Below are 27,458 nucleotides of genomic sequence, written 5' to 3'. Positions count from 1 at the left end.
AAAGGCTTGTAGGTAAAGTTGTGCAGTGTCATCTGTTGTCTATGGCTTTCACTTTTCAGGCCCTCTGTTTCCAATTATCTGAGTTCTCTCAAGGGCATGTTTAGTTTAACATAATCACACTATCTAGTAATAGTTTTGTGTAAGTTAAAAAGCTGGCAGAGCATAATACCTAACTCTCATTTGCATATGGTGTGACTTCATTGGCATGCATAGACATGTTAATTTAAGTGTGCTCTCACTAAAATATCTTTTAATTCCTTTGAAGGATATGATAAGTTCACCGAGAACAAGCAGGATGGTAGTCCTCACACATGGGTGTGACATCATCAGATGGAGTCCGGCATAGAAACCGTCCGTCAAAGTATTCAGAACTTTGATTTGGCATACTGAGCATGCCCAGCATGCCCTATACCATTCATCCACAGTCTTTTTTTTTCCGTGGAGCTTTCACATCATGGTGTGAGTGAGCTCTTAATTATTTTCTTTAATATTTGTGGGAAAATCTTTTCTACAAATTTCTTGGGCTTTTCCTTGCGTTCCTTCAATGCTGGGTCCCTCCCGGTCCCTCCCGTAGCCTCCTTAGATAGGTTTCTTGGTGTCTGCCGGTAATTGTTGCCTGCCGCCATTGTTGTCGGTTTGCATCCCTCTTTTTTCACTTTGATCATGGCCACTACCGGTTTTCATCGATACCCCTGTTGCCCAAGGGTGATGTCCATCACAGACCCCCATGATATATGTGTCCTCTGCCTGGGGGCATCACATGACATCCAGGGTTGTTGCAAGTGCACCCAAATGACCCTGAAGGGACATCGTGCCCAATTCAACAAGATGGAGAAACTGAGTCTGGCAAATCCAAGCCATCGACTTTGGCGGCAGCAGCGGCATCAAAATTGATGGTTTTTGGAGTCACACAATTGGACACCACGCCATCGACATTGGTGGGACCATCGAAGTTGTCAGTGGATAGGGGCACTGGAGACCGACCAAGTTTGGTCTCCTCCAGGTTGAGGAAGTTGGGTTCCTCATCTTCGATCTTGGCACTGGACCGAGCATCGAGGGAAGCCGAGGAAGCATTAGCACTGGTCGCCTTTGATGCATGGTGCCGGGCACAGGGATGCACTAGCTTATGCCATGATGCCCCCGAAGTGCCTCTGCAGTGAGGAGCATCAATCCTCCATCGATGCCAGGGCATCTGCAATGGTCTCCATTGGTCCTGGTGCCAGTCGCCGATCCACCTCGGGATCTGAGGAGGGTCAGGCCACCCCTCTTTCCTCCCAGACAGTGTTAGCTTTAACAACTTTTGAGTAGGAGCTGGAGCGGCGGTGGAGCGGACACTGCAGGGCATCAGAACTGTTGCACCGACGGCACTGACGCAGCTCATGTCCACTTTGAAACTGCTGCTGGCGCCAGTTCCCAGGAAGCCATCGATGTCCTGCGGGGCATCGATGTATCCCCTGACTGATGGGGTGGTCATTTCCGGTTCCTCCGAATATGAAGCTCTGCCAGGGCTGGCAGAGACAAGGTGGCTTGCTGCCCCCCATCCAGCTTTGCCAATGCTTGCACCGGGTTTGCCGGTGACTACGCATCTGGACGAAGGCCGAGCACCCAGGGCCCCATCTTTTGTTGATCACAGTGAGTCCCTATGACCCCTGGGGGGATGATACTATGCAGCCCTCTTCTGAGGGCTCGGAGGGTGTCCCCTCAGAACCGTCTCCTCTAGAAGAGCAAAGGAGGTCCCTGACGGAGGACTTATCCTTCCCAGGGTTTGTGCGGGTAATGGTGGAAGCCATTCCATTTCAGTTTTTGATGGAGGAGATCCTCTAGTTTGTGGAGCCTCCTAAGTAAATCGTGGCAGTCCTAGTGCATGATATCCTTAAGGAGTTGCTGTTGAGGCAGACGGGTCTACCTCATCCAGAAGGCTACTGGATTCAATAAGCGTCAGCTCTCCCACGAATGGTGGTCATTGAGTCTGCCCTAAAGAGAACAAAGTACTCTAAGACCCATTCCTCAGTACCCCCGGGGGAAGTACCACAGGGTGTTAGACAGTCTTGGGAGGAAAGTGTTCCAGGCATCCATGCTCATTGCTCGCATTGTCTCCTACCAGCTCTACGTGAGCGAATACTCGCAGGACCTCTGGAAGCAGGTGCAGGAGACAGCCAAGCAGCTGCCTCAGCAGCAGCAGCAGCAGGACTCATTCCTGTCGCTGGTGGAGAAGGGCCTGGAGTGTGGAAAATATGAGGTCTGAGTGACCTACTACATTTTTGAAATGGCAGCGAGGGCCTCTGTAGTGGGAATTGGCGCCCGCATAACGGCATGGCTGCTGGCCTCTGATCTCAATCCAAAGATTCAGGAGCGGCTTTCTGATGTGCCGTGTACTGGGGAGAATCTTTTTGGAGACAGGGTGAGGGATGAGGTGGCCCAGATGCGGGACCACCATGAGACCCTCCAACAGCTCTCCACTGGCACCCTGGACCCGTCCCCCTCATCCAGCAGGTCAGCAAATCAGGGGCAGAGGAAGTCATTCTATTATCAGAGGAGGTATTATCCTCTGCCCCCTTGCTCTTGTCAACAGCATGTGAGCTCCTGCAGTGCACCCAGCAGCAGAGAGCTCCCAAGCTCTCTGCTGCTGGGTGCACTGGGTGACGGACAGCCAGTGCCTCAGTCAACTCCCAGGACAGGGTTTTGACTGGATCGGTGGCAGCATAAGCTAGTTGCCAGTTCCCAAGGCGATGGATTCCCTGGTTAGGGGCAGGCTACAGTTCTTCGTGAACCCGTGGCCCTGTATAACCACAGACCAGTGTATACCAATTAAACCAACTGGATGTCCCACCAAATTGCCCACCATACCCATTTTGGGGACCAGTATCAGGAAGTATGGCTTGAGGAGATCTGCACCATCTGAATGGCCAGGGTGTTTGAGCCTGTTTTTCCAAGGCAAAGAGGGCAGGGATTCTACTACAGGTATTTCCTGATTCTAAAGAGAATAGGAGGACTCCATCCATGCTAGTCCTAAGGGCCTTGAACAATTTTCTAAAAAAAGAAAAGTTAAAAATGGTCTCCTTGGGCACCTTAATTCCCCTTCTGCAAAGCGGGGACTGGCTATGCTCCCTTATCTAAAGGATGTGTACACCAATATCACGATCTTCCCAGGTCACAGGAAGTTTCTCCGATTCGTGGTGCGGAAACAGCACTTCCAGTACAGAGTGTCACCATTTGGGCTAGTGTCAGCCTCACGTGTCTTCACAAAATACCTGGCCATGGTGGCAGCGCACCTTCGCAGGCTGGGAGTGCATGTCTTCCCCTATCTGGATGATTGGCTGGTCAGGAGCACATCTCAGGCAGGAGCCATTTGGTCCATGCACTTGGCCATCCAGGTATTGGACTCACTAGGGTTCATCATCAACTACCCAAAGTTCCAGCTCAGTCCGTCACCTCAGTTGGACTTTATAGGAGCTCTGCTAGACACAACTCCGGCAAAAGCCTTCCTGCCTCGTTCACGGGCCGCCACCCTGGCCTCCATTGTGGCAGAGATCCAGGGGATCCAGAAGGTGTCAGCACGGTACATGTTGAGGTTGTTGGCCCACATGGCTTCAGCCATCCATGTCACGCCGTTGACAAGTTAACACATGCACAGAACCCAATAGACCCTGAGGTTGCAGAGTGCCAGGCCACACAGAGCCTCCAGGCTTGCATTCGAGTCATCCAGTCTCGCATCCGAGTCACCCAGTGTCTCTGGGATTTTTTGTCCTGGTGGCGGGTACCGTACAATCTGGATTGGGGGATCTCCTTCTGGAGTCCTCCTACACAAATTGTCCTAACCATAGATGCATCCACCCTGGTCTGGGGAGCTCATGTAGAAGGGCTCTGCTCCCAGGGCCTCTCGTCTACTCAGGAAAGCTGTTGCCAGATCAACTTCCTGGAGCTCCAGGTGATCAGGTACGCGCTAATGGGCTTTCAGAGATCAGCTGTCCAACAAAATTGTCCTGATCCAAACAGACAATCAGGTAGCAATGTGGTATGTCAACAAGCAGGGAGGTACGGAATTGTACCTTCTGTGACAAGAAGTGGTCCAGGTTTTGTCATGGGCCCTGTCCCACGTAATGGTGCTCAGGACAACATATCTGGCAGGTATGGAGAACATGATGACGGACAGACTGAGTCGTGCCTTCAGACCCCATAAATGATCCCTGAGGCAGTAAGTGGTGAATTGGATCTTTCACCTCTGGATGAGTCTAGATCTGTTTGCATCCACCTGGAACAGGAAGGTAACTCTGTTCTGCTCCCTTTGCAGGATGGATGTCAAACCAACTTCGGACGCCCTTGCCCATCTTTGGGAAAAGGGTCTTCTGTATGTGTATCCTCCAGTTCTCTTGCTGGCGAAGACTCTCTTGAAGCTTCACGAGGACAGATGTACTATGATCCTCATAGCCCCTTATTGGCCAAGACAGGTCTGGTTTCCACTCCTATGGGAGTTATCCATCCAGAAACTGATCAGTCTGGAGACTTCCCAGATCGCATCTCACAGCGTCAGGGGAGGTTGCAGCATCGCAATGTCCAGGCTTGTCGCTCACAGCCTGGATGTTGAGAGGTTAATCCTGCAGCCGCTTGATCTTTCTGAGGATATGTATCAGGTCCTGGTGGCTTCCTGAATGCCTTTCACTAGAAAGCTGTATGGACTGAAGTGGAGGAGGTTTTTCTGTGTGGTGTGAGCAGAAGGCCCTAGATCCGTTCTGCCCCATATAAAAACTACTTGATTACCTTCTAAACCTGTTGGAAATTGGTTTGAAAACCAACTCCATTAGGATCCATCTGAGTGCAGTTGGCGTATACCACAGGTGCAGTTGGTACATCCATCTCTGTACAGCCTATATTTGTACATTTTATGTGGGACCTGCTTCATTTCCCCTAAGGTGCTCCCGCTGTGTCTTGGGACCTCAACATGGTATTAGCTCAGCTGATTAAAGCTCCTTTTGAGCTGCTGTGCACCTGGCACCTGAAGTACCTGACCTGGATGGTCATATTTTTGGTGGCGTTCACTTCAGTGCACAGGGTCAGTGAGCGCCAGGCGTTAGTGACTTATCCACCTTATACTAAATTTTATCATGACAGGGTGGTCTTGCGCACGTACCCTAAGTTCCTGCCTAAGGTGTTGACGGACATCCATCTTAACTAGTCTATCATCCTGTCAACTTTCTTTCCAAGGCCCCATTCACACCAAAGCGAATGAGCACTTTGCAGTTTGGACTGCAAGCCAGCCTTAGCCTGGAGTGGACAGAAGCCAAAAGACAGTTCACCCAACTTTTTTATTTCTTTTGATAATTATAGGTTGGGAGTTGCCGTTGTCAAACAGATACTATCTAATTGGCTAGCAGATTGCATCTCCTTTTATGCCCAGGTAGGACTGCATCTTGAGGATCATGTCAAGGCTGATTCTGTCAGAGCCATGGCAACATTAGTGGTCCACTTGCGATCAGTGGAGGAGCTCTGCAAGGCTGCAAAGTGGCATTCTCTCCATTGCACTATTGTCTGGATAAGAATGGTCGACTTGTCAGTAGGTTTGGCCAGACTGTCCTTCGGAATCTCCTTTAGGTGTGGAACCCAACTCTCCCTGCCTAGGGCCCATTGTTTGGGTTCAGGTTGTCTCCCCCTCTGTTACCATTAGCACTGTTGTTGTGGTGCCCGTTGGCACCTGGTTGTCTGTTGGTCCCCTTTTTCTTTTGGGGAGCAGGCTGTAGCTAGGGATTCACCCATGTGTAAGGACTACCATTCTGCTTGTCCTCAGAGAAAGCAGAGTTGCTTATGTGTAACAGGTGTTCTCCGAAGACAGTAGGATGTTAGTCCTCACGAAATTCGCACATCACCCTGCAGAGTTGGCTTTCTCCTGTTTTTTATTTTTATTGTAATTCTATGTTAATGAGATTGAAGAGGGACCCTGCATTGATGCGTGGTATAGGGCATTCTGGCCATGCTCAGTATGCCAAGTCAGAGATCTGGAAATTTTGACAAAAGCTTTCCATGCCTGGCTCCATCTGATGATGTCACCTATGTGAGAGGACTAACATCCTGCTATCCTTCCTACATAGCACGGTATTTTTAGTATGCATATGAGGGTCTTAATGTTCATGCTAAAGTGTATTGCGTAGGCCCCTCACTCTTAATTGTTGCTACATTGGCTAATTAACTTAAGAAAAAAATACAAATGTTTCTTTGTTATCTCTGTACTTATTGAAGTTTAGCTCCTAATGCAAATGATATAAGACTTTGGATATCTTTGTAAAGAAAATAGTAAAGATTTTGCTTTATTGTAAAAATTATTTTAAAAAACCCCAAAAAACCCCAATAGCCCAAACTTGTTTAAATGATCATTTTTGCCTTGTTTTCCATATAAGCCCTTAAGTAGCAAATCTGACTGGCTGATTTTGGACTTAAGCAGCAACCAGGTTCATGAATAATTACTTACCTTGTGAAGTCTGAGCTTAACCTGAGTTACAAATTCAGGTTCATTTGAAAAATCCCTATCCAAGAAGGCTTACAATATAAACAGGAGATTTATTAAACCATGATATTTTCCCCAGAGGTAAAAATATGATGGGATTCTCTAACCAGCAGTACTATACAGCAAGTTTGTGAATACCATAATATTTTTCCTTATGGTAAAATATGACTGGAAAAATACCAAGGCAACGAATCAGTGTGTGATTGTACCCCCCCCCCCCCCCCCCCCCCCCCATCCTGGAGATTCTGACTCCTCCCTGCCCCTCTCCTGCTGGTCACTTTGTAAAAGCCCCTGGGAGCCTAGTGAGAATCCCTTCTTTTATAACTCACACTGAACCCAGAAGTGGCAAAAATGTAAAAATTAAACATTTCTTAGCGTACAGACAGGTGAATCTAAAACCAGTGGGTTATGTACCTCTACCAACAGATGGAAACAGAGCAAAGCTGATATCTCAGTATATACACCTCTGCAGTGACCTTAGCCTGCCAGTATTCTCCATCTCCAGCACAGGGTGGACGTGCATCTCCCTACTGGGGATTGCTTTAAGTTTTAGAAGGAGAAAAGAAAAAGGAAATTTAATTTGCCCTGCTCTCCTGTGGTAATACCATTTGGTCCCTCTCTCAGTTGAGAATTCCTGAGGTGATATCCTTGGATCCCACCCTCAGAAATGCTGAGGGTGGGTAGCTGCTTTTCAGCTATCATGGACTTAGCTGTAAAATCAGCTGAAATGCAGCGGGTGCAGGAAACTGAGCGCAACAGTGAAGGTATATGTTCTCTCCCCCTGTAGCCAGAGATCAATTTTGTTCTCAGCCAGGTTGGGCTGCGCTGAGCTCAGGTAATTAAAACAAAACAAAAAATAAAATTATAATCAGAGAGTGAGTTTTTGTAGGGTTCCTCTCTCCTTCAGTCTCTGTGATCAGCACGCCAATCCAACTTCGTTCTCGCCTCCATAGATGTTTAGCAGGATTGTTCACCACGTGGTAGGCCGTGGCGGTGTTTTCCACACTTTTTTCCTGTGCATTTAACTGCCCTTTTCAGTTCTTTCGGATTTTGTGAGTGTACCCAATTGTGCACCTAGTTTTTGAACGCCTAGTTTTTTTCTGCACGGTTACAGCTGAGCCACACTCCTCAGACGCTTATTTTAGACTGATGGCACCTATAGCTAAGAAACCTAGCTTCCTTGCCCTCTGTGCTGCTTGTTATATTCACGAATTCAAACTAGGAACTGTAAATTATGATGTATTGCAAGATAAGTATTTCATACGAACATCATAAATATAAGCTGAAATATGAATAGATGTTGGGAATGTGATACCTCATATACCAAGTGAGCCTCTCGATATTTGTTAGAGGGTGCTCATAGCAATTGTATCAAATATACACAATGTTAACCATTATCTTATAAAATGGGTTTAACGTGATTGACTTCCTTTATAATCATTGGTATCTACATTCCATTTTTTCAATTTTTTTTCAATTTCATTTTTGCATTCTTATTTCATTTTTTCATTCTTATTAAATAGATATAAAGACAGATCATTTATCCTTTGTATAGCGTAGAGTGGTGACAGCTTTTTTTTCCAAAACACCGGCCGAGACCCGACACGATCCGTGTTTCGTGAGCTTCTTCAGGGGTACAGTGTTAAGCGGTGTCTGCGATGAAAATCAAACAAGATTAGTTCTCACTTATCTAATGCTGCAATGTCAATAGTGAAACACCAACTACTTTATGTATACATTTTTAAAGTCTGTCCCATAACGTGACGCTATTGCATGATCTCAGCTTTGAATGAAGCGGGATCCGCCATGAGCTAACCGTGCTTTATTTAAAGGAATGATTGAGTTATCAGCTAGCCAATCAGAGCACAGAGGACGACTGAATGTACCAATGGGGAGCTAAAGCAATGATGACCATTCGATGCTATCATTCAGTCCCGCTGGAGCCTCTGCTGCGAGAGTGAAAATCCACCATTGCTCGCGATAGTTGAGGTGGCTGATGACGTCACCACCTCTTTCACTCACTGTAACTTGTTCCAATCCTGTCCATTGGAGTTGGTCAAATGTGTGCGAAAATTGAAAGCAATGCTTGACAATGGGGGCTTCGATGTTAGCAGTGTTGATCCACTCCTATGTTCACGTAACCTGACTTTAATCTGTCTTTTGGTGCGGCCCACGTAGAGAAATGGGCAAGGGCACTGAATTAAGTAAATGACTTGTGTTGATTCACACGTAGTATGTGCATTTTTAATGTATTTCTTCTGCGTGGTGGGATGTTGCCATTCAGTGCCTTCTATGGTGGAATTACACATGTCACATTTACCATATTTGGAATGTGCTCCATTATTGACCTTGGATCCTGTACTGAGAAGCGTGTACCACAAAATCCTTAATGTTTTTACTTCTTTGATACGAGATCAAAGGTGGTTCTGAAAATGAAGGGTGAAGTTGTGGAATGTGCCAAATTTTATTGATACTTTGTGCAATCATATATGATTTGTCAGTATGTTGTAGGACACAGATATTGGTGGTGACAGGGGCTTTTGAACGATATTGAAGTAATGTATCCCGGGGTGAATAATATGCCCGTTTGTAGGCTTTATAAACTACTGAATATGGATACCCCCGCTCAAAGAATCTTTTTGCTAAAATATGCGCTTGCACTTTAAATTCATAATTGGTTGAACATAGCCGACGTATTCTGAAGAATTGGCTCACTGGCTATACGGGGTACCTAAAGTCCATAAATCTCTTGATAATCCACCCCTTCGACCCATTATCTCAAGTAATGGATCAGTATTAGAACCGCTAGCCATTTTTTTGGATTCTTTTCTACAACCCTTTGTCAAACAAATGCACTCGTATGTACAGGATACCACACACGTCTTGAGGAAACTACAAGAAGTAACTCTACCATCTTCTCCTTCGTTGTTAGTCACGATGGATGTTATATCACTCTATACTAATGTATCTCAAGCAACAGCACTGTCAATTGTGGAAGAATGTTTAAAAGACAACATGGAAGGTCAACGGATCCCCTTTAAATTCATTCATAATATTGCACAATTAGTTCTTCAACATAATTATTTTCAATTTAATGGCGATTTCTACCTCCAGACTCACGGCATAGCTATGGGGTCCTCAGTAGCCCCATCCATAGCCAATCTGGTCATGGACCACTTTGAACGACAATTCATCTACTCCTCAACCTGGTTTACTCATATTCCTTTCTGGATCCATTATATTGATGACTTATTATTCTTTTGGACAGCAGATATCACAAGTTTGCAAATTTTTGAGATATGGATAAACAATCTGGACCCTGATCTTAAATTCACCCTTCAATTCAGCGATAAACAACTTTCTTTCTTAGATATACTTATCAGTAAACAATCAACTACACTACACACCACAGTTCATCGTAAGGAAATCGAAAGAAATAATTTTCTATAATACAACAGTTTTCACCCTCGAACATTCAAAAATGGCTTGTTATATTCAGGCATCTCAACCTGCATTCCCTCACATTTGTGTCAGTGCTGTTTGGAGGTTTAAGGAGAATTACCTTCTTCTGATTTTACTAGGCCTGGTTCTTCCCAGCTTGGTGTGGGAATGGAAAGAGAGTTGCCAGAAGGGTCACCTGAATTTGGAGCTCCCCTAACTGGTTCATCAGCGGGAGAAGATAGTTCCATGGGCATAGGACAATTGCCCCCTGGTTTTGGCATGGATCCTTCTACCTTTTCTAGGGTAGAATTTTTTCATGGACTGTACTCCTTCCTTCAGGTGCAGTCCCAGGCCCCGGCCAATCTTCACATGTCAGGATCGCAAGCGGTGAAATCCTGCACACCTGGTGCTGTGGGTAATTGTCAGGGTATTCCTGACTGGCTTTTGCAACAGAGACTCAGCACATTTGATGAGACCGATCCTTACTCTCTGGAGGATGGGGAAATTTCTCCAGGATTGTAACCGTATAGAACTATGTTGAGGTTCTTTTATAAAGATGAGTTACCGGCTCTGATTTCTCAGACATTGAAGATGCTGGGAGTACCTGTGACTGAATCCATTTTGAGCCAAAGAAAAATCCCATTTTGATTTTCTTGTGTAAATCTTCTTGCTTCTTCCTTATTAAGGAGACCATTCAAGAATTAATTGGTCTTGAATGGGACATCACAGAAGCTAATTTTAAAGGGAGATGGGTCTTGGAAGGACTGTATCCTCTGGATCCAGTTGCGGGAGAACAATAACATTTTTTGAAGGTGGATGCGCTTGTGTGTGCTGTTTCAAAGTGATGACTATTCCCGTAGAAGGGGGAGTGGCCTTCAAGGATGCGCAGGTTAGGAGAATTGAGGCTATCCTTAAGAAGGCCTTTGAAGAAATGACAATGAATTTTCAGATGATGTTGTTCCCTGGTGGCTTGCTCTTGTTTATTGCTCTCTCAGGAGATTCATGAATCTATTGTAAATTCCAGGGTAGTGATGGAACCAGCAGTGGCCTTTTTGGCAGATACAGGCTGCGATTTGGTCCACATTTTGGTCCACATTTCTCAGCATCAGCTATGGCTGAGAAATTGGTTGGCCAATACAACCTCAAAATCCAACCTTATGAAGTTGCCCTTTAAAGGCTCGCTCTTATTTGGGTTTGAACTGGAGAAAATGGCCAATACGTGGGGTGAATCCCAGGTTCTTTGATTACCAGAGGATAAGAAACAGGCGCCGTGATCCTTCAGCACGAGAGGTTGTACTAAGGGGTTCAGGGGTTTTCGACCCTACAGAAGAGCAGCTTTTCAGACTTGACCTTTGGGTAGATCTCAGTCCTTCCTTTCCATGCAGCCCAGATGGGGCGCATGCTCAGATAGTGGATCAACCCTAGCTTTCCAATGAAGTTGTGCTGATCCACCTCCGGGATCAGGAGATAGGAGATCGCCTCTCTTTTTTATCGGAGGTGGGTTGAGATCATGACAGACCAGTGGGTGCTGGAGATAAGGGATGGCTGTGCGCTGGAGTTTCACAGTGTTCCTCAGGACATGGTTAGTGATGTCTCCCTGCAACTTTCTGCAGAAGAGCCAGACAGTGGAGATTACGTTGTCAAGACTCCTCAGCCTGCGGGCTGTGGTTCCAGTGCCCACACGGAGAGGGAGGGGTGATTATGCTGTTTTGTACTTGCTCTTTGGTTTGTATATGTTGGATTTGTTGTTACCTTAATAAACAAATTTCAAACAATACAAGCCGATATTCTATTTATTTTGTGGTGCTGAAGAGGGAGGGCTCCTTTTGTCCCTTTTTGGATCTCAAAGGGGTCAACCATCATTTGAGTGTGACTCATTTTCACATGGAACCCTTATGTTCATTGATAATGGCAGTACAGTCAGGGGAGATCCTGACGTCTCTGGATCTGTCTGAGGCATACCTGCATATTCCTATCTCACTGGGAGCATCAAATATTTCTGTGTTTCAAAGTTTTGGGTCATCATTATCAATTTCAAGTGCTACCTTTTGATTTGGCTACTGTGGAAGCCTAGAACCTTTTCCAAGGTTGTGGTGGTGGTGATGGCGGCAGAGTTGAGAAAAGATGGAATCCTGGTACACCTAGATTTGGACGACCGGCTGATTTGGGCCAAGGGTCTGGAAGACAGCCTCTGGATCTCATGCAAGATGATATCTTTGTTGCAGGAGCTAGATTGGGTCATGAACCTGGCCAAGAGCAACCTTCAGCCATCACAGTCGCTAGTGTATTTTGGTGTTCAGTTCAGCACAAAGCAGGGCAGGGTGTTCCAGCCAGAGGGCTGTATTCAGACGCTGATTATGCAAGTGCTTCTATTGGCAAACTCAATACACCTGACAGTGTGGTCCTGTCTTCAGGTGCTCAGATTGATGGCTGCAACTGTAGAGGTGGTGCCGTGCGTGAGGGCGCATATGCGTCCTATTCAGCGCACTCTGCTGTCTCATTGGAGTCCACAGTCTCAAGACTATTTGATTCAGGTCCACTTGCCAATGGATGTCTGCTCTCAGCTACTGTGGTGATTAAAGGCAGATCATCTGAGAAAGGGGGTTTCCCTAAAATCACTGGACTGGCTAGTACTCATGACAGATGTGAGCCTCCAGGGTTGGGGAGCTCACTGTCAGGAGCTGACAGCACAAGGGCAAAATAATCTCATTGGAATATCAATTGGCTGGAAGCCCATGCGGTCCAATTGGCATGCTTGCAGTTCAGCAACAGATTGCAGGGTTGAGCAGTTTGGATTATGTCGGACAATGCAATGACAGTAGCTTACATCAAATGGCATGGAGGAAACGAGCCAGCAAGTGTTGCTGGAAATAGCTCTACTTATGGAATGGGCGGAAGTGCATCTTCAGGAGATATTAGTCTTGCAGGAAAAGACAATGTTAGAGCAGACTTTCTCAGCAGACAGAGTCTGGATCCAGGAGAATGGGAATTGTCAAACTTGGTGTTTCAGCTAATAGTGGATCGCTGGGGCCTTACATTACTGGACCTGCTGGTGACTTCTCACAATGAGAAGATTCCTCGACTCTTCAGTATTAGGAGAGATCCAAAGTCCTTGGGCATCAATGCCCTCATGCAGTAATGGCCGGTGGGCAAGCTGTATGCTTTCCCCCTATGGCCCATGTTGGGCAGAATGGTTCAGAAGGTCAAGAATCACAGGGGGATTTTTCTTCTGGTAGCACCAGATTGGTGCAGAAGACCATGGTATGCAGATATGCGGAGGCTTCTGGTGGATTCTTCCCTCCAGTTTCCAGTGCACAGGAATTTGTTATAGCAGGGGCCTGTTCTTCATGAAGATCTGAATAGATTTTGTCTTACATTATGGCCCTTGAGAGGCCTCAGTTGTTGAAGTGTGATTATTCTACTGCGGTGATTGCCACCTTGCTACGAGCGAGAAAGTTCTCCACTTCCTTATCCTTTGTGCGGTTTTGGCAAGTATTTGAGACTTGGTGTGAAGATCGTTTGTTTAAGATTCCACTGATTTTGGAATTTTTGAAGGGATAGATTGAGTAAAGGGTTGGCCATTAATTCCTTAAAGGTACAGGTGGCTGCTCTTGCCTGTTTCTGGGGTTAGGTGAATGGTGGGCCCTTCAGCTCATCCAGATGTGGTCTGTTTCTTGAAAGGAGTGAAGCAACTTTGTCATCCCTTGCGGTTACTCGTGCCCTTGTGGAGTCTTAATCTAATTTTGGATATTTTAACGGGCTCTCCTTTTTGACCAATGCATAACCTTTTCGTGAGGTTACTGACCTTAAAGATAGTGTTTCTTGTGGCAATTCCTTCTGTTCATCGAGTATCCGAACTATAGACCTTGTCTTGTCATGATCCGTTTCTATGAGTGACTCCAGGGGTGATACAGCTGAGTACTGTTCCTTGCTTTTAGCTAAAAGTAGTCTCGGAATTTAACTCGAATCAGTCTATTTCCCTGACCTCTCTGGACAAGACAAGAGATACAGAGGAATATCGCCTGTTACGGCCTTTGGATGTCAGAAGGCATTACTTGAGGTATTTAGTTGTTTATGAACCTCTGAGAAAGATGGACCGGCTGTTAATTCTTCATGCTGGGAATAAACAGGGTGAGGCAGTGTTGCTGGATTAAGGAGGTAAACGGCCTCATATGTGGATGCTGAGCAGCTGTTACTTAGGTTAGGGCTCATTCCACTATGGCTCAGACAGTGTCATGGGCGGAGGTTAGATTGTCGTTTCCCATTGACATTTGTTGAGCTGTGGTCCTCTTTATACACCTTTTCCAGGCATTATTGCCTGGATGTGCAGGCCCAGGAGGATGCACCCCTTTGCACGTGCAGTTTTTGACTGGACTATAAGCAGCCTCCCACCCTGTTCAGGAGTAGCTTTGGTACACCTGTTTGTACACTAAGAATAGAGAAATTACTACTTACCTGTTAATTTCCTTTTCCTTAGTACAGACAGGTGAATTGGATACCGAATAGTGGTGCTATAGTCCTGCTGTGTGGCTGTGTGTTCCAGGGAGTACTGGAAAGTGTCAGTTCAGTCCCTAGATTTGTGTTATAACACTGTTTGTCTGAGTTCAGTGTTTTCCTGTTGGTTGAATGCTTGAATGGATACCTGTAAATAATCAAGTTTTTCTAGTTTCTCCACTGTTGGCTTTTGCAGAGAATACTGGCAGGCTGATGTCACTGCAGGCGTATATATACTGTGATGTCAGCTTTGCTCTGTCTCCATCTGCTGATAGATGTGCATAAGCCACTGGTTTTGAATTCACCTGTCTGTACTAAGAAAAAGGAAATTATCAGGTAAGTAGTCATTTATCCTTTTGGGTTGCTGCCAGCTCCAGCCCTGACCTCCAGTTCCCAACCTCACCCCCCTTTGTACCAAAAAATGACCCACTCATCCCCGTACTTCCCTTTCCCCGCCAACTCCTCTTTACCACTTACAATCCTTGCTGGTCCAGCGATGCTTGGAGAGTTCCCTAGATCCTTAATTTCAAAATAGCACCAGCTTGCGTTCGGAAACTTTTTGCCCCTATTTTAAGTATTCCATCTGTTCCAATTCTCGGGGTGAGGGGTAGGAGATGGAGACTCACTAGATCGCCAGAGCTTTTAAAACAACAGCTGGGGAAGGGTCTGAGAGAGAATCTAGGAACATTTGGATGTGTGTTAGCATTCTAACGACCCCAGGAAAGTTAGCTTCACCTCGATCAAATAACATAGCTTGCTGTCATGTTGTTTAATTCCCATGTAAATGAGCTGATTTCCATGCATTTCTATGTAAATCAGCCCATGTAATAATTGACATTGCACTGGATTTCTTTTCTTCAGGTAACACACAGAATTTCAAATTTGTGTTCTCTGCAGTAACGCGTGTACAGCATGATAAAGCCAAACTGCTGCTTGATAAATGACACCCTATGGGCCTGGTTTTAGCAAGCATTTACACGCTTAAAATTATGTTTATACGTGTAAATGCACTTTACCTTGTAAGTTGGCTTTTGAAAATGTCTTCAATATATCCTATTGAATTGTCCATAAGATATTCACGTGTAAATGCACTTTACTTGCGTAAATTGCTTTTTAAAATTGCTATGATAGTATGTTACATTTACACCCATAACTCCTTTTAAAATTACCTCATGTGTCTGCACCTGACCCATGGTCACAAGTAGTGTCTGTGAGAGAAGCAAGATTAGACCCCCTCACTTCCCTGGTTCTCAGCTTACTGCTCTATCCACTGGATCACGCCTCTAGCCCATGGGGAGGGAGGCTATGATGTACAGAAACCTCTGGACAAGAAGCATCTGTGTAGTATATAAGATTCATGGTGCTGCTATCTCCATCTGTGAGCATTCATTCTTATAGGGAAAATAGCACATTTTTAGACATCAGAGATTTACCCAGATGGTGTGTTTTCAGATTATAAAGACAAAAGACAACTTTTGGGTGCAGCATTCCTTCTGTAAGGCATGACAAGTTTCATAATTAGAAGATTGCAGTGTTGAGCATTGGTACAATCCTTTGATAAATTTGGGTGTACCATTTAAAGTGGTGGTATTCACTTTCAGTCCTTGAGGTTCATAAGTGGGTCAGATTTTTAGGATATCCCCAGTGAATATGCACACAAATTTGTATGCACACTGTCTCAATTGCATGCAAATTTATCTCATCCGTGCTCTTCAGGAAAATCCCGAAAATCCTACCTATTTGTAGTACTACAGGACTGGAATTGAATACCATGCACTTAAGGTGTGTTTACTGACTGAAGTGGACAATCTGAATGAATGGTCATGCCTATATTGATGAACAATCTCTCAGTAAATGCCAGATTTTAAAAAAAGAGTCTAAATTGTCTTCTAATTGGCTAGCAGCTAAAAGCAAGTCATTATTAGAAAATATTGCTTAAACTGTTTGTACTCTAGTCTAAGGAAATGTTATCAGTGTTTTAATGTCTTCAGCCAGGTGTCCCTTTTGTGAGTCTGAAATACACAAATTCATCCTTAAAATTCATCCCACCACATTGTTGAAACCTGAAGCAGCATAAGAGCCAAGGGTAAACTGAATTAGATAAAGTTTGAAAGATCCTTAAAAGTATTTCCTTGCATGTACATTTCTGTTCTTTCGCTTAACTGCTTTCTTTTGGTTCATGCACTCAGAAGATTTTGCAGTCTTTTCCTGGGCTGAAATACATTGTTAATATACCATTTAAAAAAAACTCTCTAAACTAAAATGTCTTTTAAGAATATAGAAAATCACCTTTACTCACTATTCTTCTTTAAATATCTTTAGTTGAAGGGGTCAGGTTTAGCCAACCTTTAATCTAGAAAATATGCCATGTGAGCAAATAAAATCCTGATACAGTCTTGCTGTCTGAGCAGAATGTTCAGATCCTTCAGTAACATATTTTCTGCTTGATAAGAAACAGATCAATGTTACAAAATGCAGCTTTTAGTTATTAGAAATGAAAGAGCCTGATCTCTAAAGAGTTTTCTCATAAAGCACAAGATGGGAAAAAGCCCTCGATAAATCGTCTGAACAGATTATTCAGATCCTGAAGAGAACAAAAAAATAGATGATTCCATCTTATGCAGTCATGTAGATGCCTCAAAGATTTTGTAGTTCATAGGGTCATTTATCAAAATGCGTTAGGGCGTTATCATGTACCTTAGGGTCCTAAGGCCCGCGATAACGCTGTAACACACGTGATAAATTCCGCATTGCGAAATGCTTATGCAAACTTAAAATGAGTATTTGAGTGGGAGGAGTTTGGGCAGAGTAAATGGAAATGAGGGTCGGTTAACGTAGCGTGCGATAAAGTAATGCACGCTATACCAGGATTTAACACCAGAAATAGCTACACCATTTTTCTGTGCTTTATGGCTGCATTGCCTGTGCGTCACCGGCTGAAGCAGTATTTATTGCAAATGCCGGTTCGGAAGAGCGAGGGGGAAGGGAGGAGAGAGAGCCTCTGTGGAAGCTCACTTATATTTGAACTTTTTATACCACTGTAGGAGGGGAGCATTGTGAATTCGGGGTGAGGTTTATGGGGTGAGGTGGGTTTTAGGGGGCAGTTTTCCATGCACAGTCATACATATGAACAGCACAGTTACCAGCAGTGAAGATTTAATGTGATTTAGAGTGATGAAAGGTGAAAGAAAAGTAGATTTGTACCATGTTCTTTCTACCTAGCTTGATGCACTCTATAATCTAGCTGCAATCTAGGTAGGTAGAGAGTAAATGGTATAAATCTACTCTTCCTTCACCTTTCATCACTCCAAATCATATTAAATCTTCACTGATAGTATCTGTGCTGTTCGTATATATGACTGTGCATCTACAACTGCCCCCCAAAACTCACTTCACCCTACAAAACTCACCCTGAGTTACTAGTGCCTCCTTGTACAGTGGTATAAATAGTTAACTTTTTTGGGAGCCTCTAGAGAGTCTCTCTTTCTCTCCCCCTCCCCCTCTCTCTCTAGCAGCATAAGGGGGCTGCTAATGGTATTGCGCAATGTGTTTTCAGGAAAATTAGCCTAACCATGCCCCCTTTTTTTTAATCACAGGCTCTATTTTCACTATATTTATAGCAAAATGATGAATCTAGGTCTTAATTTGGGGGTAGATTTTAAGAAAGGGCGCCTTCGCGTACATTTGTTGGCGCACCAGGCGCAAACAAAAGTACGCTTGATTTTAGTAGATACACGCGTAGCCGCACGTATCAGCTAAAATCCAGGATCGGCGCGCGCAAGGCTGCCGATTTTGTGCAGCCGGCGTGCGCCGAGCCGCGCAGCCTGCCGCCGTTCCCTCCAAGGCCGCTCCGAAATCGGAGCAGCCTCGGAGGGAACTCGTTTTCGCCCTCCCCTCACCTTCCCCTCCCTTCCTCTATCTAACCCACCCCCCGGCCCTATCTAGACCCCCCCCCACCTTTGTAGGGGGATTTACGCCTCCCGGAGGGAGAAGTAAATCCCCGCGCACCAGCGGGCCGCTAGCGCGCCGAGACGCAACCTGGGGGCGGTTCCGGAGGGCGCGGCCATGCCCCCGGGCCCGCCCCCGACACGCCCCCCTCGAAAAACCCCGGGTAAGTCCCGGGGCTCTGCGCGCGCCGGTAGGCCTATGGAACATATGCGCACCGGCGCGCAAGGCCCTGCTCGCGTAAATCCGGGCGGATTTACGCGAGCAGGGCTTTTAAAATCCGCCCCTTGGTGTTTTATTAATATTTTTTAACATTTTATTATGTTGCATTAGTATCTAGTTTTAAGAACATAATTGTACTAACTATGAGGTAAATTTTAAGTTCTGTGCACGGGAACCTGTGCGTGCGTTTTCTGGCTCACGCACATGGGTGCATCAATTTTAAAACATATGTGCATACTTGTGCGCACGATTTTCATATTGATGCTCTCATGTGCGCATAAATGCCACCTTGTTCGCGTAAGTGGGGGGGAGGATTTTACTAGATGCGCGCTGACATGTTTACCTCTTATCCCAGTTCCCATTTTGCCCCAGTAAAGGAGAGGACTTCCTAACCCCCCCCCCCCAGCTAACTCGCCTCCCTTTTATCCTATTATCCCCAACCCTTAAAACCCCTCTGCCTACTTTTTTTTTTTTATTTCACAACTTACACGCTGTCCATAGCAGAGAAGCAAATTCTTGTGTGCTGAATTCATGCTTCAGACCCCGCCCATCCATGCCCTGCCCAGATCATGCCCATGCCCACCCTTTTTTTTTAGAATAAAGTTTTGTGCATGTAACGGGAGATATGCATGTTGTCACAGGACTTCTAAAATCTGCGCGGCGCGAGCAGTTCCAAGACACAACCATGTCTCCCAGTTTTGGTGCGTGTAAGTCTTTTAAACTTGACGTTTTTATTTATTTACATGTAATTTATATTCCACCCAAATATCAGTACTCCTGTTTTGGGCCCCAGTATTCAAAAACAAGAGAAGCCATCATGATACCCTCAGACTATAGTATATATTATAGCTTTTTATTTTTATGAAAATAGAATGGAACTCAGTAAATATGCTTGAGTTTACTATGGGTGCAGAATATTTGAAAGTTTGGCTCTATATTTTGTGTCTTTTAATTTTTCCTGCCTTGATACCTAGATCATCTGTTCTTTCTCATTTAGTATGCCCTGATTGTGTAGTACTAGCAGGCATTGCTAACTGCAGGAATTTGTGAACTCAGCTACTTGAACATATTATTATTGTAAAGCTTGTTGCTAAGTTATGTTACATTGTGAACCGAGGTGATGTTTTGCAAACGTGCCTCGGTATATAAGAAACCATTAAATAAATAAATAAATAAAATAAAGAATTTGGCTGTTGCCATTTAACAGAATGGATTGTGCTGTTGGCATCATGAGGAGATGTGATTCCGAGCTCAGTAATGCATGATATTACTAATTTTTGGCCCATGGTGATATGTCTCTAGAAACAATGAAAACGTATTCCTTGCTGCTCTGCGATAGCTATTACTCTATAGTATGTGGCTGGCAGCATGTTGAAAACTTGTAGTTTGCAGGGTACCACAATGGCTTCTCTTGTTTTTGAATTCTGGGGATGACTCAAACATTGCAAGGCCCATTCTTTCACTTTTCTTTCATAGAGAAAAAAAGAACTGTTAGCATGATAGCCACAACTCTAGCATTCAACATTTCAAGCTGCATCCCCCTTTAACTTAATGCATTTATGTACAAGGTTTACTATTTAGTGTCGGGAAGAAATGGTAAGTTTCCTCATAGGCAGAACAGTTTCTTTTCTTGTTCTTTTGATTCACATGACCTAACTAGAATAACTCTGTGCACGTGAATTTAAATAAAAATATTTGAGGAATCATAGCGTATTAAACTAAAACATTAAAAAATGTACAAGTAGCACTTACAAGAGATGCTTAGAGATTTAAAGTAGTGAATCTTAAGCAGGTACACGCTAAGGGACTCAGTAAGATTCCTGTCCTAAAAAAGTATTAAAGCACCTATTATTCTTTATTATTGAAATCTATAACAGAACTTTCTGGAATTCATATCTGACATCTTGCTTTACTTTATTGCTTAATTATTAAGGGATTTTACAATGGAAATATCTAGAAATAAACAATTAGATACCTATTTTAAAAATGTCTACCATTCTATTTCTGAAATAGGTACAGTAAAAAAAGTTATAGAAGATGCAAATATTCTGTATATTTTATATTTCTTCATGTTTCACTTTGTAAAATCTTAGAGGTAGATCTTAAAAAAGTACGCGCGCTCGTACTTTTGTTTGCACAACCGGTGCAAACAAAAGTACGCTGGATTTTATAAGATACGCACATAGCCGCGCGTATCTTATAAAATCCAGGGTCGGCGAGCACAAGGCTGCGTAAAATCGGCAGCCTGCGCGCGCTGAGCCGCGCAGCCTGCCTCCATTCCCTCCGAGGCCGCTCTGAAATCAGAGCGGCCTCGGAGGGAACTTTCCTTCCGCGTCCCCCCACCTTCCCCTCTCTTCCCCTATCTAACCCACCTTCCAGCCCTACCTAAATCCCCCCCTACCTTTGTTGTGCAAGTTACACCTGCTTGAGGCAGGCGTAACTTGCATGCGCCGCCTCGGCATCCCCTGGCACAGGCCGCAGTGCCGGGGGACTCAGGACCGCCCTCCCGGCCAGCCCCCGAACTGTTGCCATGCCCCCGGACCTGCCCCCTGACCCCCAAACATGCCCCCGGACACACCCTCGGCCTGCCGACATGCCCCTGGACACACCCCCTCCCGCCCCTTTTACGAAGCCCCAGGACTTAAGCGCGTCCCGGGGCTTTGCGCGCGCCGGAGGCCTATGCAAAATAGGTGCGCCGGTGCACGAGTGCCCTGCGTGCGTAAATCCGGCAGGATTTACGCACGCAGGGCTTTATAAATCTACCCCTTAGTGTTGATGATATCTAGATTTTTGAGACACTGAGTTTGAGCAACCATAAGTCTTGAAGGGTTATCCTATGCGCCTAAAGGAATTAAAATTTCACCATGTTCAGGGGAAGAGATTCTTTGCTTAGAGTGCTGAAATTATACCATTCATGGCCAACACATTTAAGAGACAGTTTTATATTTCAGAAAAAAATAATGCAAACAAAATAGGTCTGAAAAAAGCACTTTGTGAATTTTTCCTGAAAATGCTAAATTTAAGAATTGGTCAAAAGTTCCACTTTTTTATTATGAGTTTTTTTTTTTTGCACATTTTATTCCCATGAAGAAATACCAAGTTATTGAATCCTTAGGCAAAGAGGGCCTTATTGAATAATTTATTTTCCCATAGATCGAAAATTTATTTACTTACTTACCTAGATGTTGCTTAGGCTCTAAGCTGCATACAAAAAGGGCATACATAATTAAAACATACATATGAAAAACATAAACTATAGCAGGAAAAAAAGAACAATATTCCTGATGCTTGTATCTTACCATAAGGACTCATTATAAATAATACAAATGCCTGTCAGAACAAAAATATATTTGACTTGCTCTTGAAAGTTTTGGGACAGATTGGAGTGATTACTGAAAACACACATTCTCTAGTCTCAGCCAGAAGAGCCTGGCATAGTGATGAGAGGTTAGAAAGGCCCCTTTGCAAATATTTTATGGGATTATATACCCAAAGCAGGGCATTAATCCAAGAAAAAGCATCAAGAGCTAGCAAATTGCGCACAAGCAGCACAATTTTATTTTTGATCCACCTTTGGATCAGAAGCCAGTGGAAGCCAATAGAACAGGTGTTATGTGCTCTTTGATAACACGGCTGAAAATCAGTCTCATGGCTGAATTCTGTAGTAGTTATAATGCTTTCATTGTTGTCAAGAGTACACCTAAGTAAACCGAATTGTAGTAATCCAATGCAGGTAGCATCATAGCCTGAACAACAGAATGAAATCTGACGGCTGCAAGGGAGACTTAATGTAGTGCAATAAATGAACCTATAGAAACAAACTTTAATGACTTACTACACTTGAGGAATCATGCGCAAGGCCCATTAATGATATTATTTTATTAATTTGTAGGCGGGTTCATAATATACTTCAACTCTAGCAGAAAATACTGATCCTTAAGCTGCTCACTATATTTGAGGTGGAATTTTTTTTAGTGTTCTGCAGAATTTGATATAGATACTCAATGTATTTTTGTCTTCCTCTGGATTACCTTGTTAAGTGAGTTTTTAGACTTACTTACTTACTTATTTATTTATTTATTTATTTATTTATCGTTTTTTATATACCGCGGTACGTAATGCACATCACCTCGGTTTACAGTAAAACAGTAATTCAGCCACAAAAGGCTTTACAATGAACATATATGGAAAAAGCAAAGTGCTAATTTAAACAGAAAAACTAGGAGTATACCTATCAAATACATATATGTAACAATATTAACAAAAAGTTTGTCTTGAAGGGAGTTATTTGTAACTTATCAGAAGAGGATAGGACTTAGTGGCCCTATGGTCTTCTGTTAACCTAACAAACTATGGGGCCTATTTATCAAAGTATGTTAATGTATTAAACACATTTATTTCCTACTACACGTTTTTAATGCATATTAACTTGGTAGTAATGTGACTATGTTAACCTTAACACAAATAACTAGGCATAATAACGAATATTAAATGAACTGTGTAGCATGCAGATGCATGCTAAACAGATAATTAATAATTAGTCTAAATGGAATAGAATAACCTAGTAGGAATTCTAACATGTAACCACATCTTGGGAAGTGTAAAGTTGTTGTGTTAGTCTTTAGAAGCTAATGCAAAGCCTGATGTGGGCTATGATCGTCCCTAGTCCCAATGACTGTACAATCAAGGGCCATCCATAGCCGATTTCCCCCATCTAATAACATGAATATCAAGCCTCCCAGTTTGGGCTAAGCTTCTTCCGATCCCAAATCACGTCCAGGTTACTGTATCCTGATCCTCTCCCAACCCCCAAGTCTGAAAAAAGGAAATGATGTGCCCCTGATCCTTTTTCTCCTTCCCAGATTCAAGAATAAGGGTCACCATGGTATGATTAATCCTCTCCATTCTTTGCCCTCTCTCAGCCAGGTAATTTCCTGCCTATCCCATCTAAAGATGTTCAACTGTCATTGGGGATGGGAGAGAACAGGGTATTTTCCTGTCCTACCAACACTGAAATATAAAATGGCACCAGCTGACCTCCTGCGGTCAGGGCAAAAGACCATGTAATGTTGCCCAAAGCCATTTTTTATTTTCAGTTGTCAGGAGGGAGTCCAGTTAGACACCTTTGAACATGGAAGGCAGGGAGTTTGATTGGACCATATAATGGGTCTTTATAATACAGTGTTTCTCAACTTTTTTGATTCTGGGGTTTTGTTTTCTGATCTTCTAAACTGACGTGGACTGACTGGCTGTTAAAATTGGGGGAGACTCCTGAAGCGTGGGGGAGGAGGAGTTCCACTCCTGAACCTGAAAAGCAGCGGGATTCCCTCCATGGCTAACGTGTAAGGAGAGGAAGGAGCGCATGTGCCCTGCCCATTTCAGGATTCTCCCCCTAGTTCTAACCCAGCCACCCCCAAATGTTTTAATTACAAGAATTATGGCAAAGGAGCTGTACTTCCTATACTCAGAGCAGGGGAGAAAACAAATCTAGTCTCCTTATTCCAGAAGAGAGTGTAACCAAAGGCTAAAAATACTTACAATGGTGGCAGTAGAGTTTGATGCTATTTCATTAAAGGGCCTAGTGATTACAGCAGCCTTCATGGCTATATAACCAGCAAAGCATTGGATTTCTTTTTGCTTACAGAACCACAGCAGGGGCTGTCTGAGGTTCATCTAAAACCAATGTTTATATCTAGTCTGCTGGCCAATTGGTTTTTCAGTGCCAGTGGTAGTGGGCAGCCAGGGTGTGTCAACTGTCAGACCCTACAACTGGAAGCAGCAGCAGCAGTGTGCAGCACTCTGGGACCCGGAGTCGAGCGACTACCAGAACATTTTGGTTGGTGGTTTAGGGCAGTAAAGAATAGGGGTGTGCATTCGTTTTGAACTTAAATGGAAAACGCAACTTATTTTTTATTTTTAACTTAAAAAAAAGATGAGGCTTAAACGATCGGATTTCCAACTTATTCAACATAGCTATGTTGAATACGTTGGAAATCGCGATTGTTGATCTAAATAAAAATTTAAACCCCTCACCCTCCTTAATCCCCCCCCCCCAAGACTTACCAAAGCTGGCCAAAAGTTCCGTGAGGGTCCGGGAGCGAACCCGAGGGGAATCACGTGACGCCGCGTCACTCTGACGTGGCGCCGACGTCACGTGATTCCCCTCGGGTTCGCTCCCGGAACCCTCGTTGGGCCCAAAAGGAACTTTTGGCCAGCTTGGGGGGGTCAGGAGGCCCCCCAAGCTGGCCAAAAGTTCCTTTTGAGCCCAACGAGGGGTCCGGGAGCGAACCCGAGGGGAATCACGTGACGCCGCGTCACTCTGACGTGGCGCCGACGTCACGTGATTCCCCTCGGGTTCGCTCCTGGCCCCCTCGCTGGGCCCAAAAGGCACTTTTGGCCAGCTTGGGGGGGGGGGGTCAGGAGGCCCCCCCAAGCTGGCCAAAAGATCCTTTTGAGCCCAACGAGGGGTCCGGGAGCGAACCCGAGGGGAATCACGTGACGCCGCGTCACTACGACGTGACGCCGACGTCACGTGCTCCTTGCAAAGTTCAGGAATGGCGTCCTGACCCCGCTGGACCACCAGGGAGTTTTGGTAAGTCTTGGGGGGGGGGGATTAAGGCGGGTGAGGGGTTTAAATTTTTATTTGCACATATGGACATAGACTCAACTTATGGAATTCTCCATATGTCCATATTGACCGCAAATGGGACCCCCTTTCGACTTATGGACTTATGAACTTAAACTTTTGGTCTGCACATCCCTAGTAAAGAATATCCAACTCGTGAATGCAGAAGATGCCTGCAGCATGCATCTGCTGCTTCCTGCAATGAATGCCACTCCGTGGATTGGCAAAAATGCTTGTTGGGGCCCCTTGTCCACAGAACACTGACATAGTGGGTTCTTACTCTTGACTCATGAGGAGGTGTAAGGGGTACCTCTTGACTCGGGTGGGTGAGAGTGGTAACTTCGGATCACAGGATCTTGATGTTGATTCAGGGTTGGCTGGTGGGGGTGGAGAGAATTGACTCATTAGCCCCTATTTGTGGACTTGGAGAGGGTGATAGTTTACTTTGAGGTAGTAGGAGCCCTTTTTTCTTTAACTGGGAAGGATATCAGACTCCACATCTAGAGCAGTGTTAACTACTGTGAGAAAAGCATTTGCATTAGCTGGTAAAATATACTACATTTAATAAAGACTCTATACCTTTTAGTACATCAGGCATTAAATTGGCAGATAATGTGCATGTTACAATTGACTAAGCGCTTTAGCCTCTGATTTTAATGCACTTTAAAAGATAGGCCCAGATGTAACTACATAATAACTTTTCATATAATCTAAAGCAACTCCAAATGAAAGTTTTATTTTTGAAGATTGTTTTGTTTTATATTTTTTACCTCTCATTCTGTAGACCATACTGTAATACTTATGGCCAAATTTTAAAAAGCCCACACGTGCAAAAAACGGAGGATATGTGTATAGCCGGGCCGTGTGCATGCCGCACGCATTTTAGAAACAGCCCAGCCATGCGCGTATCCCCCGATATGCGCTGAAGTACCAGGCTACTAGGCCCTGTCCCGGGGAAACGCACACCGGCAGCTTGCCGGCGCGTGTAACTTACTTCTCATCAGAGCAGGGTAAGTTTAAAACAAACCAAAAAAGCTAGATAGGTAGGGGTTAGGGGTCGGAGGAGAGGGGGGAAAGGTAGGAAGGATAGTTAGGGGAAGGAAACTGGGAAAAAGTGGGATCATGTTGCTGCACGTATTTTTAAAAAATCCCCCCGTGCGTGTGTTTGGGGCACCCGTGCGCACATGCGCGTGCTGATACAAAATCTGGTGAGCATGTACCCGTGGGAATCAGATTTTATAACATGCGCGCGTATGTTATAAAATTGGAAAGTCTATGTGCACGCACCTTTTAAAATCTAGCTTTTAGCTTTTAGTGTGGCACTCAGACAATTCTCAAAGACTGTGACTTAGAGGAAAAATGTTATAGAGTTTAAATTCAAATGGAAATGAAAGAATTGCTTATAAATCTGGCAGAGCATACAACAATTTAACCTGAACCTTTGGAAAAGAAATGTAACAACTGCCAAAGTAGAGCTGATTTCAGTTTATTAAACCTTGAATGAGGTATTCGCAAAGAAAGTAATTTAAAACAAATGTAAATTTAAAATGTTTGAATTTGGAAAGAAATCAAAAGGAAATAAGTATCGGTCAAGGTTTTGAGTGACTGTTGCATCAGTAAAAATTAAAAGAAAAATGAGTGAAATCAACTTTTGATATGCAATAATCTCCTTCTCCCTTATAATTGTTTTAAAATAAGTTGCCCTCCTCTAAAAAAAAATGATTATTATCATCCTCATTTGTAATGCATATACCAGATGTATGTAGCACTGTATGGAGACATAATATAAATAGAATACTGTCCTCATGCTTAAAGAATGTTATATGTGAAAAAAATATCCCTAGTAATTTTCATTCAATAATATAACAATCCTTGTAATAAATTTTTAATTTTAATTAGAAATAATATGAACTTCCTAAATAGAAGTAACCTTTTTATTATTGTTTTAGTCTAGTGGGGGGAGTTCATCTTGCATGTTTTTTTTTTGAAGTTTCAATTATTTCATCGCTTGCTTTGCCTTGTTTTTCCTTCTGCTTGCTCTTTCATGAAGCCAATTAGGAATAATGGAGACCAAGGGGTAGGCTGAACATTGCAATACATTTTCTTTTCCATACCTGTCAGTGGTTAATTGAACGCAAAACTTGAAAATGCTGGCTGCAAATTACTCTCCTGTATTATTTATGTTGTGTTCACTGTGATCTTTGCTGTGTGTGGAATTGTTAGCTACCCATGCAT

At 44.0% G+C, this 27,458-nt stretch overlaps 1 protein-coding gene across 5 annotated transcripts in view; it reads left to right on the top strand.

The window, feature by feature from the left end:
• The window catches only part of ERC2 (ELKS/RAB6-interacting/CAST family member 2), a 1,638,183-nt gene that overhangs the window by 686,997 nt on the left and 923,728 nt on the right, over positions 1 to 27,458 (top strand). The gene's annotated exons all lie outside the window — the stretch shown is intronic.

The sequence above is a fragment of the Rhinatrema bivittatum genome, chromosome 4 (genome assembly GCF_901001135.1).
Source record: "Rhinatrema bivittatum chromosome 4, aRhiBiv1.1, whole genome shotgun sequence".
Taxonomy (NCBI): Eukaryota; Metazoa; Chordata; class Amphibia; order Gymnophiona; family Rhinatrematidae; genus Rhinatrema; species Rhinatrema bivittatum.
The sequence above is the reverse complement of the archived record's forward strand: the minus strand, read 5'-3'. Positions and strand labels throughout refer to the sequence as shown.